The following is a 14,537-nucleotide window of genomic DNA, read 5'->3' as shown; positions in this document are numbered from 1 at the left end:
GACAAAACTCTCCTCCACAATGATCCCACTGTCCCCAATATGCCACCAATAACATAATGTATGCGCAGTGATCAGTATAACAAAATACATTATTTAGCCTGTATCTATTTGACATTATTGTACTGGGCTTTGTGGCAGCTACTGAGTCAGAAGTTTGTGTATTCAAGCACTACTCTTCAAAGGCTGATCCTTTGAACTAATGATTAACTTTTACCAGTCCAGCAAACTGAAGCCGTGTTTATGTGTTCATGGTCAACGTGTAAAGTCCCATGGTGTTACCTGAACAGCATAAAAGCAGAAGTAGGCACATCAGGCATTCAAACTGTTCTGTAACCCAATTAGATCAGAAATGATCCCCACTTCAACTACATCCAGCTGTCTTGCCTGGCAGTATTAGGAGCAGAAATTCTTCACAGCATCACTGCTCAGAACTGTGGGCTGCGGATTTCTACTGAATAATTATTTCAGGTACATGAATGGAGTTGTCTTTCCCTTATGTCGCTGCACAAGTGTTTGGAACAGATGATATTGCCACTATATTATAAATTTCTGAAAAGAACTGGGGCCCCTAAGACTAATGAATGCACAGATAGCATAATAAGGATTGAATAAGAGTGGGATTACATTTTTACCTCTTTTCAAAGATCGTTGACTTATTATTGAATTTTCCAATGATTTTCACAGCAGTGTGAATGGTTGAATTTATGAAAATGGAATCTGTACAATTCAAAATGAATGAAGAATATCTCTAATTCCTTTTCAAATTTCTGAAGTTAATTAAATCTTATTTTAATCTTATTTTTTAAAGAAGTTAGAAAATCTGATTAATTTAGCAAAGTCTATGAATTTATGAGCCATTGACCTCAAGGCCAGCAAAAGTACTCCTTTCAGTGAGGTGGAAAACACCAGCTCCCGGTTACTCAGTTCATCCCCTGCACTCTGGTCAGAATGGGAAATATTTGCAACTTCAAAAGAATTCAGTCTCTATTTCACTCAAGAAATTCTTTAACATTACTACTCATTCAAAAACCAACACAGTGATACATAAATCGAGGCGATGACAGCAGACCTGATGGACCGAATGGCCTCCTCTGCAGTGTGGGAATTATGTGGTTCGATGGACAGCGACTCTGGGATGAATCGAGAAAGATTGGTCCTGTTGTCCTCTTTCCCGAGGGAAAGCCACACCCGGAGGAAGTAAGAACAGAGAACTGGAGCTACATCCAAGTCACACTTCCAGAAAGCGGGAATGTACCCGTTTGAAACGTGAGGTTACAAAATAACATCTCTAATGTTGTTAAAATGCTTATGCTCCAATTACAGAGTTATTAGTATTGATATGTTAGCCAGAATACTTCCAATATGCATTCACATAAATGCTTATCCATTTATTCTAGCAGACTGTTACTTTGACTTTAACTTACGGAGACAGATTTACATGTAGGGTCGTAAGGTTTCTGGATTCTGAAACGTGAGCCCACCTCTGAATGCCATCCTCTCCATAATTTTGTCTCTGATTGGGAGGGGAGTGGTCGGGTTTTGGGGACGCTAGATGCAGTGTAGAAAGGATGTGGGTATGGAGTAGGCTGGTTAGAAGGCCTGTCTCAATTCTTGAGCAAAGCAGCTCCCAATATCTTATACGCCTAAATCTCACCCCTCACCCCCCACCCACCCCTATGCCCCCTCTATGCCTCTTCATACGCCCCATTCTGCCTCCATGCTCCCAATTAGATCCAATGACCCCCTCCATGACCAACCATACCACCATAACCCCACTATGCCCCTATGCCAACTCATACTCATGCCCCTACATGTTACCCATGTATCCTCCATAGCCATTCACCCAGTATCCAATATGGGCAGAATTTAGATTGTCTTTGAAGTGAAAATTAAAATAAAATAACCTTCGAACAATCTATTAAAGCTTTCATTCAACCATACGTCATAATGAAAAAGAAACTAATTCATAAAACAAAAATCATAAATGAATTCCTCTCAGGTAGTCAATAAAACAAACATTTATTCACTCACCACATCAAAACAAATAGTTCTTTAATAATCTCTTAAAACAGTCAATCAAAATGTAGACATAAGCCCCTATTGTTAGAAGTGGTTCTATAGCTTTTGAAACCCAGGGATATTTACAGTATCTTTATCTATCAGATCAGTCCCAAGCAGTGTTCTCAGTTTTAAATACATAGAGAGCACTCTCCAGGGGACAAGTACTCAAATTCATGTCAACACTGTAATACAGTGACCAGAACTGTGTGTAATTTTCTCGCTGTGATTTAACTTATGCTTTACTGGATTAGCATCTCTGTTGTTATATTCTGTGGGGGCGATTTTGCTCTCCTTTTCTTTTGAGATGACTTTGGCAACGGGAGAGCAATGTCTCGGGTTAGGCACAAATCGCATTTCACGCTGAGGTTAAAGCGTGACGCAATTGCCACCGCCCCCACCCTCTGCCAGTGACGCCACGGGATAATTCTTTGCCTTGAAAGACCAACAATTTTCGGACAGGCCAAAGAGCGTATTTCACCCAGTTGATGATAAATACTACCACATGTCTTCTTAATCAGTTTATCTCCCTGTCCTGTTACATTCAGAGATCTGGGGCGTCATTCTCCGACCCCCCAGAGGGTCGGAGAATGACCGTTGGCCGCCGTGAATCCCGCCCCCGCCCCCGCCGAAGTCTCCGAAGGGAGAAAAGTCGGCGGGGCGTTAATGGCGCCGCTGCCGCGGACAATGTCACGGGTCTGCGCAAGGCAGCCGATTTTCGGCCTGCCGATATTCTCCCTCCCGGATGGGCCGAAGTCCCGTCGACGTGATGACCATTCACGTCGACGTGAATCAAACCTCCTTTTCATCGGCGTGACCCGGTGCTCCAGGCTCACGCCGACCAGCGAGGAGGTGAGTGACGGCCTGGGGGGTTGGCTCTGGGCAGGAAATGGCGTGGCCGCAGACTGATTGCGTGAGGAGAGGTGTGTCTCGGCTTGTGTGTGTGTGTGCGGCGGGGGGGGGGGGGGGTGGTTAGAGTAGGCTGGGCTCCGGGGGAGTGCCGGGAGGGGGTCCGTGCCAGGGTGGAGGTTGGGGGTTGGGGGGGGGTCCGTGCCGGGGTGGAGGTTGGGGGTTGGGGGGGGTCCGTGCTGGGGTGGAGGTTGGGGGTTGGGGGGGGTCCGTGCTGGGGTGGAGGTTGGGGTGGGGGTCCGTGCTGGGGTGGAGGTTGGGGAGGGAGTCCGTGCCGAGGAGGGTGATGGGAGGGCAAATGAGTTGGTCCACCTGGCCAGGTGCCAGCCTCCAACAGTTGGACCCATGCGGTCCATGCCACCTGGCTGGGGGGAGGAGGGGATATGGGCAATGATGACATGTCGTCGTTCCCCTCCCCCCCACCAGGCCGTCATGTTTTCAGATCATCCAGCGATGTTGGCCGCCGTGGTGGCAGCCGCTCATGTCTATGTTGCCCTGGAGGAGGAGGAGGAGGAGGAGGAGGAGGAGGAGCATGCCAGAGAGGCGGCGCAGGCTGCCGCAGAGGGGCAGGCGGCAGCCGCCCAGGCTGGAGGGACACCTGACCAACAGGACGAGGAGGGGGAGGAGGACGTCGCGGCCCCACGGCAACGGAGGCACCCGAGGGCTCCCCGTGTGTACCGGCCCCGGCAGTCATACCAGGACCTCACGGACCGGGAATGCAGGAGGAGACTCCGGATGAGCCGGGAAACCGTGGCACACATCTGCCACCTGCTGGCACACCTGTCACCGCGTGGCACTGGCGGGGGACACCCTCTCCCCGTGTCCGTCAAGGTTACGGTGGCCCTGAACTTTTATGCAACGGGGTCATTCCAGGCACCGAGTGGGGACCTGTCCGGCATATCGCAGACATCGGTGCACCGGTGCATCCGGGCAGTGATAGATGCCCTTTATGCCATGGCGCACCGCTACATCCGCTTTACCGTGGACCGGGCCAGCCAAGATGCCCGGGCCGTGGGCTTCTCTGCCGTGGCCGGGTTCCCCATGGTCCAGGGCGCGATCGATGGGATGCACGTCGCCGTGCGGCCACCTGCAGATAACAGGGCCGTGTTCACTAATAGGAAGGGGACCTATTCGATGAACGTACAGGTGGTCTGCGACCACCGCATGATGATCCTGCAAGTCTGCGCCCGTCACCCAGGCAATGTACACGACTCATTCGTGTTGTCGCGGTCATCCATCCCCGGCATGTACGAGGGACGCCATCCCGGGCTGAGGGGCTGGTTGCTGGGCGACAGGGGCTACCCATTGCGATCGTGGCTGATGATGCCTATACGGAGGCCACGCAATGAGGCGGAGAACCGCTACAATGATGCCCATGTAGCGACAAGGGGAGTGATCGAGAGGTGCTTTGGCGTGCTGAAGATGCGTTTCAGGTGCCTGGACCTCTCTGGGGGCGCCCTCCAGTATCGGTCAGGTCGGGTCGGCCGCATCATTGTGGTGTGCTGCGTCCTGCACAACATAGCCCAGCAGAGGGGCGATGTGCCGCAGGCAGAGGAGGGCGGAGTGGAGGAGCAGCAGGAAGAGGCACAGTCCTCCCCAGATGAGGGGGATGGGGGCAATGGTCAGGGCAGACGGGGTAGACACAGGCGGGTGGCTGTCCACCGTTACTGGCTGGCCCAGCGGGCACGGGACAGACTGATAGACGCTGGGCGTGAGATGGGCGTGGGAATCGGGTAGTATGGCCACAGACCACACACCATGGCAACAGCCGACCACCCACACCCTACACCCATCCACCCACCCAGCACCCTCACCCCCCTCCCCAACCCCACACACCCCACCCGCATGCACACCACCACCCCACCCCCCCATTGCCGATCCACCGGCGGCACAACGGGCCGGGCTCACACAGTTGCGGGTGGACGCGTGTCTATCGCAGGCCATGGAGGATGATGACAACCCGCCCTGCGATGAGCTCCTGGCTCTACATCGTTGGACTATGTCTGACCCATGGCCACAGTACCACCATCCACCCGGACCATCCCTGCATGCGGCTGTGACACTGCAGCGCACGGTCCCGTCCTCTGCCCGGGGGATGTTGATGGCGGCCCAGGGGGAAGGGGGCAGACTCACCTGGGGCTGAGGTAAGACCACCCGTCACACACACACTTGCGCTCAATGTACATGACACGCCCGCACACTTTGGACAGAGCACAAAGGCAGCTTCGGAAGGTGTAACATTGACTTTAATAACCAAAGGAGTTCATGCACGTGCCCTAGCCCCTAAAACTCATCGGTGCCCTGCACCTGTGCCAACTTACTCAGTGTCTAATTGTTTGGCCTTACGGGCCCTTTGACTACGTCTAAGTGGTTCCCCAGACGGTACAGCAGAACTGGAGGTGGACTCCTGTGATTCCTGCCCTCTGACACTGGATCCCTTTGGCGGCCGTTTCCTGGGGCGTCCTGGCCTAGATGGGCCAGGCTGCGGCCCGGGCGACTGGGATGGCGAGCTGCCAGCCTGTCCTGCCCGTTGCCCACCCGATGCACCTGGGACGGAAGGGGGGGAGTCCGAGGTGTCGCGGTGTACCGGGTCCTCCCCTACAGAGGGAGCCGGGACGGACCACACCACCTCCTCCTCCCTCGGGGTGCCCGATGGCCCCCAGGCCTCTACATGGGTGGGGGATGCGAACGGACTAGCCATCCGACGCCCCCCCGACATCTGGCGCTGCCAGTCCTGGAGGCCCGTGCTGGTATCGACAGGGGTCTGCAGGTTTGCAGCCATGGAGCCCAGGGTGTTGGCCAACCCTGTCTGTGACAGTGCGACGCCGGCTCGCACATGGCCACTGGCGCCGATGCCCTCAGCGATGGCCTGCTGAGACTGGGCCATGGCCTGCAGAGACTGGGCCATGGCCTGCTGAGACTTGGCCATGGCCTGCAGAGACTGGGCTATGGCGTTGAGCGCCTCTGCCATCTGGCGCTGGCACTGGCTCATGGCCTCCTGTGAGAGGGCAGCCATTTCCTGGGCCACAGACGCCGCCTGCACGGAATGCCCCAGGCCTCGCAAACCGTTCCCCATGTCTGACACCGTCGCAACCATTGCCTCCACCGCGGACGCCACCCGTGCGGTGTCAGCCTGGGTGGCACGCATGACCGGGACCACTCCCAGCTCTTGGACGCGGGTGGACTCCTCCATCTGCGACCGCAGCCGCCCGTCACCCTCTTCGCTCGTCTCCGGGTCGGTGATTGCATCGGATCTATGTGTGGGTGTGGTAACTGCAGGAACCCGGGATCCATCTGGACGGCAGATGTTCGCTTGGCCTGGGCTGCCCTCCGACCGCCCGGTCCCTCTGCTGCTCCTACCTCCACCTGCTGTACCGGGACGGCTGTGTTGTGCGCACCAGTGAGTGTACCAGGCGCCTCATCACTAAAGTGCCCAACCGTGGTGAGTGTTTCTGCGATGGTGGAGGGTGTTGGTGACAGCAGTGGCGTTGTGTCGTGCTCTTCTCCCACTCTGACTCCATGGCACTTTGGGGTGGGGGTTCGTCTCCACCCATCCACTCTGAGTCACTGTCCGGTATTTCGTCTTCCCGGGTAGGGGTGTCCTGGGTAGTGCTGTCCCGGGTAGGGGTGTCCTGGGTAGTGCTGTCCCGGGTAGGGGTGTCCTGGGTAGTGGTGTCCCGGGTAGGGGTGTCCTGGGTAGTGGTGTCCTGGGTAGTGGTGTCCTGGGTAGTGGTGTCCTGGGTAGTGGTGTCCTGGCTCGGATGTGACGGGGGCCTGTGGCTGCCCCCCTCATCGCTGGGTGGTCGCTCCCGCACGTGACGGGGGTGTCGTCTCCCTTTTGCTCCAGGTCTCTCCGTCTCCCGTGGTGTGCGAGGGGCATCCTGCGGGCGTCGCATGCTGGAGGGTCCGGGTCTCTCCGTCTCCCGTGGTCTCCGAGGGGCATCCTGCGGGCGTCGCGTGCTGGAGGGTCCGGGTCTCTCCGTCTCCCGTGGTCTCCGAGGGGCATCTTGCGGGCGTCGCATGCTGGAGGGTCCGGGTCTCTCCGTCTCCCGTGGTGTGCGAGGGGCATCCTGCGGGCGTCGCATGCTGGAGGGTCCAGGTATCTTCGTCTCCCGTGGTCTCCGAGGGGCATCCTGCGGGCGTCGCATGCTGGAGGGTCCGGGTCTCTCCGTCTCCCGTGGTGTGCGAGGGGCATCCTGCGGGCGTCGCATGCTGGAGGGTCCGGGTCTCTCCGTCTCCCGTAGTCTCCGAGGGGCATCCTGCGGGCGTCGCATGCTGGAGGGTGCGGGTTTCTCCGTCTCCTGTGGTCTCCGAGGGACATCCTGCGGGCGGTGTGTTTCTGCGGGGATGGGTGCCTGGACGTTTGGTCCTGCGATACACAATGAAGCATGCATGGTTAGACATCAGGCAGTGATCAGGTGATACAGGGGAGGGGGATATAGGGGAGGGGGGATATGGGGACGGGCTGTCGGTGGCTCACTTGCTGGTGGGCCCCCGACCTCTGCATCAGCAACCTCCCGGTCCTCAGGTCCGCCAGCCAGTTCCAGGGCCCTTTCCTCGTGTATGGTCAGTAGCCTCTCATCAGCGGGCCCTCCTCCAGTCCTCACATGCTCCCTATTGTTGTGTGCGCGCTTCTCCTGTGGGGCGGGGGGGGTGGTGGCAGGGGTAAAAGGCAACAGTGTTAGGCAGGTATATGAATGCACGCCATCGGTTGCGCGTGCATTGCAGAGGTTAAGGTTAGGGCTGGATTCACCTGGGGATATGGGGATATGGGGGAGGGTGGATATGGGGGATATGGGGGAGGGGGGATATGGGGGAGGGGGATATGGGAGATATGGGGGAGAGGGGATATGGGGGATATGGGGGAGGGGGGATATGGGGGATATGGGGGATATGGGAGAGGGGGGATATGGGGAGGGGGGATATGGGGGAGGGGGGATATGGGGGATATGGGGGAGGGGGGATATGGGGGATATGGGGGATATGGGGAGGTGGGATATGGGGGATATGGGGGATATGGGGAGGGGGGATATGGGGGATATGGGGGAGGGGGGATATGGGGGATATGGGGGAGGGGGATATGGGGGATATGGGGGAGGGGGATATGGGGGAGGGGGGATATGGGGAGGGGGAATATGGGGATATGGGGGAGGGGGGATATGGGGGAGGGGGGATATGAGGATATGGGGATATGGGGGAGGGGGGATATGGGGATATGGGGGAGGGGGGATATGGGGGAGGGGGAGATGGGGGATATGGGGAGGGGTGGATATGGTGGAGGGGGGATATGGGGGATATGGGGGAGGGGGGATATGGGGGAGGGGGGATATGGGGAGGGGTGATATGGGGGAAGGGGGGATATGGGGGAGGGGGGTATGGGGGCGGGGGGGATATGGGGGAGGGGGGGATATGGGGGAGGGGGGATATGGGGGATATGGGGGAGGGGGGATATGGGGAGGGGGGATATGGGGGAGGGGGGATATGGGTTTAGGGGGGGATATGGAGAGGGGGGATATGGGGAGGGGGGGATATGGGGAGGGAGGATATGGGGAGGCTCACCCTGCCTGCTCTGATGAGGTTGTTCACCTTCTTGTGGCACTGGGTGCCTGTCCGTGGTGTCAGGGCCACAGCGGTGACGGCCTCTGCCACTTCCCTCCACAGACGCCGGCTGTGGCGTGGGCCAACTCTGCGGCCGTGCCCGGGATACAGGGCGTCCCTCCTCTGCTCCACCGCGTCCAGGAGCGCCTCCACATCGCGTGACTCGAACCTCAGGGCTGAGCGACGGCCAGCCATCCAGTCGGGTGTTGCGGTCGGGTGTTCCGGTCGGGTGGGGGGGAGCTGCGCGGCCTTATGAGCCGTCACGCCGTGCAGCGCGTATGACGCTGCACGGCGTGAACCACTGCGCAAGCGCGGATCCCGTTACGTCGCTGCTAGCCCATTTCGGGCCGGAGACTATCGTCCCATTTTTATGACGTGACGCAAGTGGGATTTGCGCCCTTTTTGGCGCCGATCGGCGAACTTTCCGCCGATAACGGAGAATTTCGCCCCTGTTCTCTCCAAGGTCCCTCCATGCCTCGACACATCTCAATATGTAGGGAATTCTCTTTGTCACTTAGAAACCCGCTACACTGAAGTTCGTGATGCCAGAAAAACAAATGAGTGATTTGGACAAATGACCAACTGGACAAGTTACGATCACTTCATTGAACGATCCGCAATATCTAATTACATTCAGCAATCACAAGTTGCAGTTGAGCTACAATTATGTCACCCAGGACCCTGTCCTGTTAGACCGCCCCTTCCCCCCACTATTCCTAACTTAACTTCCTAATTTAATACTTACAGTCACCCATTCAGATCTTCCTGCAGTCTACTGCTTTATTCAACATTCAATCACACGGTCAATCTTCCAATGGTGTCTATCGATCACTCAGTGGAGCTGACCAAGCTTTACCGTCTTCCTTAACTGTCTGCGGGGACCACAATGTACTCTGATTTCAATTTGTGTTTGTACAATTTCTTTCCACTGGTTTGGCCATCTTTGTCTCCAGATTTGGTAATGTTCCAAACGTTTAGTTCTGATTGGCAAGTTATGTCCTCATTATTGATATCCATTTATTTTTAGATCTTCTGCAAAAGGCACGATAATCGCCTATCTTTTGCTGATGATTGATTTCAGGAAGGCTGGTCTTTCACAATTCTCCTGTAGTTAACATAGTACTTGAGCAAATCTCCTCCCATTGTCCGGCAGCAACTGTGGAGAGAGAAACAGAGTTAACATTACGGATCCAAATGACCCTTCTTCAAAAAATGCCTTCAAAAATGCTGGGTGGGAGGGTGCATAAAATCGAGCTTGATGTGTTCTTCAAACCCTTTTATTATTGAGCTGAATGACATCTTGTGGGGTAATGTGATTAGGTGAAACATGTGTAATAGCAAAACTTCAACAGGTAAATATCAGTATTACGGATAATTCATAAGATGTGTTGTTACCAAGTCTGTCAACCAATTGTTTACTAGATAATCAAAGCATTAGTAAAGGGTGATTACCATTTTTTGAAAGAGCTGCTTTGGGCTGGGTGGTGTCAAACTTCAAGTATTGTTGGAGCTGCACTCACCTCGGGAAGTGGAGCATATTCCATCACACCCCTGACTTGTGCCTTGGGGGAGGGGAGGGCGTTAGGAGGTGCTTTATTCATCACAGAATGCTCAGATTCTGACCTAATTTTGTAGCCACAGTATTTTTATGGATGGTGAAGTTAGATTTCTGGTCGATTGTGACCCCCAGGATTTTGATGATGGGGGCTTCCATGATGGTCTTCCATTGAATGTTAAGATATGGTGATTAGGCTCTCTCTTGTCAGAGATGGTCACTCCCTGGAACATAAGTGCCATAAATGTTACATGTTCCTTAGCCACCAAAGTCTTGATACCTATAGATGAGGACTTCATCATTATCTGTAGAGTTACTAGTGAATACTGTCCAATTATCAATGATCATCCCAACTCCTGGCCTTATGATGGAAGGAAGGCCATTAATGAAGCAGCTGAAGATGGTTGGACCTCGGAAGCTACCCTGAGGAACTCCTGCAACAGTGTCCTCAGGCTGAGATGATTTGGCCTCCAACAACCACTGCCCAATTCCTTTGTTCTGGGTATGATTCAAGTCTGTGGAGGGTTTCCCCCTGATTTCCCTCAGATTTTCTCCTCTTGGCTCTGATATCAGCAATATACAATCTAAACTTGAATATTTATATGGGCCAGTAGGTTCCACAAAGCTGCCTCTGCTCCACTGATATAATTTTACCATAAGTGCAGAAACCCCAGCTGGAAACTTCCAGCCTTTGGGATTCGCTTTTCCCGTTGGCTGTGCCACCCCGCCCAAGGATTTCCTGGCGACGAGGGGTGGCTTCAATGGGTAATCCCATTGACAAGCAGCGGCAGTAGAGAATCCCGCCACGTGGCTGAGGGACTGGAGAATCCCGCCCCCACCCCCCCCTTCTCCCACTTACACCAGAGCTGCAATGCTGGTGGGAGTCATAATTAATGTGAACATTTTACTTAGGCAACGTTTGTTACAGGCATGGATTTAGAAATCTATGAAAGCTGGCATAAGAGTTGGGTCAGAAATATGAGTTTTCATATCTTACAGATGACACACTGTATTATGTGGAATTGTGTGCATCTCCGCTTCTCTATATAGAAGTAAAACATCTGGATATAGTACAGTGACTTTCACCTCCCCAAAGCATGATGACCAACACTAACTAGCTGCGTCTGGTATAATTTTTAAATTCATCTTCATTAGTGAGCTGATTTGCATATTGGTATTCTGTCTGTGAGACGAAGAGTCGGTGTAAAGTTCAGTGCACGCCTTACCATAATGGGAATTAATTAGACTCGGGCAGTGTTATCTCTGCCAGAGCAACATTTATAAAAGAAAGTGCACTTCTCGATGGCAGCAGACACAATCCCAGCACATGGGGATGACTGTCTGAGGGTAATGATCTCAGAACACAACATGATTTCTGGACATACTTCTCTCTAACCAGCCAGTCATGATGTGTTGGGTGTTCTGGATCACATACAGGTCACCAACACTTGAAGTAGTGCAACACTATTTTATTAAAAGGTTAACTATTTAAACATACATGAACTGTGGGTAAATACGATACCAGCTTTAACTAAAGACCTTTGCCTTGTCCTAACCAGTTGATGCACTCAGCACATGGTGAATGTCTGTGTTGCAGGCTGTGAGCTCTGTGCTCCTAGCTAGCTGCTACTCGAATCAGCGGGAACTCTGATGTCCCCTGTCTTTGTAGTGCGTGTGCTCTCACTGGTGATTGGCTGCGGTGTTGTGTATGCTGATTGGTCCCACTGTGTGTCCATCAGTGTGTGTCTGCACCATGATATACTGGTGTATATTATGACAAGTCACTCTAATGAATAGAAAATTAAAATATTGTACCAGAGACAGTCTGTGAACTATTCCTCTTCATTTCGGACAGAGCCCTTTCTAATTTACTAAATCCTCATACTTCTGGCCTCTGGACCTTCTTGCACATTTGAAATAACAAAGTGTTGAAATCGCTGCACTATTAGTTTAAAGATTATAACCTAGTTTTTGTGGACACAAAACTTCATTGTCACAGTGAAAGTCTAGCAAGATCCCAATATTGTAGATGGATGACCCTTTGAGCTCGGGATAACATGCCTTCCAGTTTACACTAAGTGACAATAAGATGGGTTTTAAAAATCCATGATAAACCGCAAATTATATCATGAACAAATGCAATCTTCATCAATTATTAACTATGGCAATATAGGATAAGGTCATTCAGCACATCCACATGCAATACAAATCCTGCATAACATACTGCTTGTCATATGAGGAGCGGGTGAGGACTCTGCGCCTGTACTCGATGGACTTTAGAAGGATGAGGGGTCTTATTGAAACTTACAGGATACTGAAGACCTAGATAGAGTGGATGTGGCGAAGACATGGGTGACGGCTTTGGTCACTGTCTGTGCGGAGTCTGTACGTTCTCCCCGTGTCTGCATGGGTTTCCTCCGGGTGCTCCGGTTTCTCCTACAGTCCAAAGATGTGCAGGTTAGGTGGATTGGCCATGATAAATTGCCCTTAGTGTTCAAAAAAAAAGGTTAGGTGGGGTTACGGGGATGGAGTGGAGGCGTGGGCTTAAGTAGGGTGCTCTTTCCAAGGGCCGGTGCAGACTCGATGGGTCAAATAACCTTTTGCACTATAAAATTCTATGATTCTATGACATGGGGGCACAGTGGTTAGCACTGCTGCCTCACAGCACTAGAGACCGGGGTTCAATTCCAGCCCTGAGTCACTGTCTGTGTGGAGTTTGCACACTCACCCCATGTCTGCATTGGTTTCCTTGGTTCCCTTTCACAGTCCAAAGATGTTCAGGTTAGGTGGATTGGCCATGATAAATTACCCCTTAGTGTCCAAAATGATTGGGTGGGGTTATTGGGTTACAGGGATAGGGGTGGGGGCATGAACTTAGGTAGGGTGCTCTTGCAGAGGGTCGGTGCAGACTCCTTTTGCACTGTAGTGATTCTATGATTCGCTGATTCTAAGATCTTTCCACTCATGGCAGAGACTAGAACATGGACTCAGACTGAAGAGACGATACATTAAAACTGAGATGAGGAGGAATTTCTTCAGCCAGAGGGTGGTGAATCTGTGGAACTCTTTTCGCAGAAGGCTGTGGAGGCCATATCACTGAGTGTCGTTAATACAGCAATAGATAGGTTCTTGATTAATAAGGGAATCAGGAATTATGGGGAGAAGGCAGGAGAATGAGGATGAGAACCATATCAGCCATGGTAAATGGTGGAGCAGCCTCGTTGGGCCAAATGGCCTAATTCTGCTCTTATAGTTTATGGTCTTATATGAACATTGTCTCATATAATAATTTTACAGTAGAGAGGACAACAATATTATACACAGGGGACAATATTACTCAGTCTTCTTATTGTACATTGAATTTATTGTACAAATAATCAATAGAGCTAAGCTATGAAAAAAGATCCTACATCTCAGAGTTCGGCTTCCCCTTATAAATAATGGGCAACATCTTGTGCTGTATTTATGAGTCAATTTACTAATTGACATTGTGGAAGTAAAATACTGCACCAGCATTGTGAACAAAAAAAAAGAAAGGTCTGCTCTGAACTTTATTCCTTCAGTGTATATAGAATCTAGATGCTTTACTGTGCCTTAAGTACTGAATGCAAACTCACAAGCCTCCAGCAAGGTTACACATTATTATTTTTTAGCCCCCAGAAAAAAAGTTTGGACAGAAGAAACTCCCAAAAGAAGGTATTTTTCCCAGGGTCAAAGAGAAGAATTAAAACCAAAATTCAAGTGAAAGGTCAGTGACTGCATTGGAAGTCTAATCCAAGCAGTAGGGGGGGCGCAGAGGTGAGGGAGGACGTACAGCTTAAAACGAGCGTACTCGGCGCCCTGCATCACGAGGTTAGCAATACAGTACCCCGGATCTGAACCGAATGGGATCCGGAGGCAAGGGAGATTGTTTGGGATGCGGGGTAGATGTGAAGGGAGCAGCGCCTTACCGTGTCAGGGTGAACAAAGCTCTCCGTGCTCCCGGAGTCGAAAAGACAGGGGGTCTCATGCCCGTTGACCCGGACGACCATCGTGGAATTTTTCAGGTGCTTTGGCTGCAACTGGTCGAGGGTGACTGCGCCAAGCTGCAGGTAGCCTGTGTGGTCGGCGGTATCACAAAATTGCGGCCCCCATGAGTTGCACGTGTCGGGCTGGGTCGAAGATGGTGACCAAGATGGCTTCCCCCATCGGTCGCACGTGTTGGCCGGTGCCGGAGCCGTCAGCCAAGATGGCGGCCCCCATGAGTCGCATGTGTTGGTCGGTGTTGGAGCCGGCGGCCAAGATAGCGGCCCCACGAGTCGCACGAGACTGATGACGGGTCTGAAGGGGGCGTTCCCGGCTGGCACTTAGCCACATTGCGGGGTCTGCGGGCCTGTGAGTCCATGGATCGGGCCTGGTGAGTTTTCGACTTCTGGGC

General features: G+C 52.7%; 1 long non-coding RNA gene across 1 annotated transcript in view; it reads left to right on the top strand.

Annotated features, from left to right (window-relative positions):
* Positions 1 to 331: 331 nt before the first annotated feature.
* LOC140394831 (uncharacterized) overlaps positions 332 to 14,537 on the top strand; it is a 58,684-nt gene continuing 44,478 nt past the window's right edge. Inside the window, exon 1 of the long non-coding RNA XR_011936024.1 lies at positions 332 to 468. This is a non-coding gene — a long non-coding RNA (uncharacterized lncRNA). The remainder of the gene's footprint in view (positions 469 to 14,537) is intronic.

This window comes from Scyliorhinus torazame, chromosome 18 (assembly GCF_047496885.1).
Source record: "Scyliorhinus torazame isolate Kashiwa2021f chromosome 18, sScyTor2.1, whole genome shotgun sequence".
In the NCBI taxonomy this organism is placed as follows: domain Eukaryota; kingdom Metazoa; phylum Chordata; class Chondrichthyes; order Carcharhiniformes; family Scyliorhinidae; genus Scyliorhinus; species Scyliorhinus torazame.
Note: the sequence above shows the minus strand (reverse complement) of the source record. Positions and strands in the feature narration are given on the sequence as shown.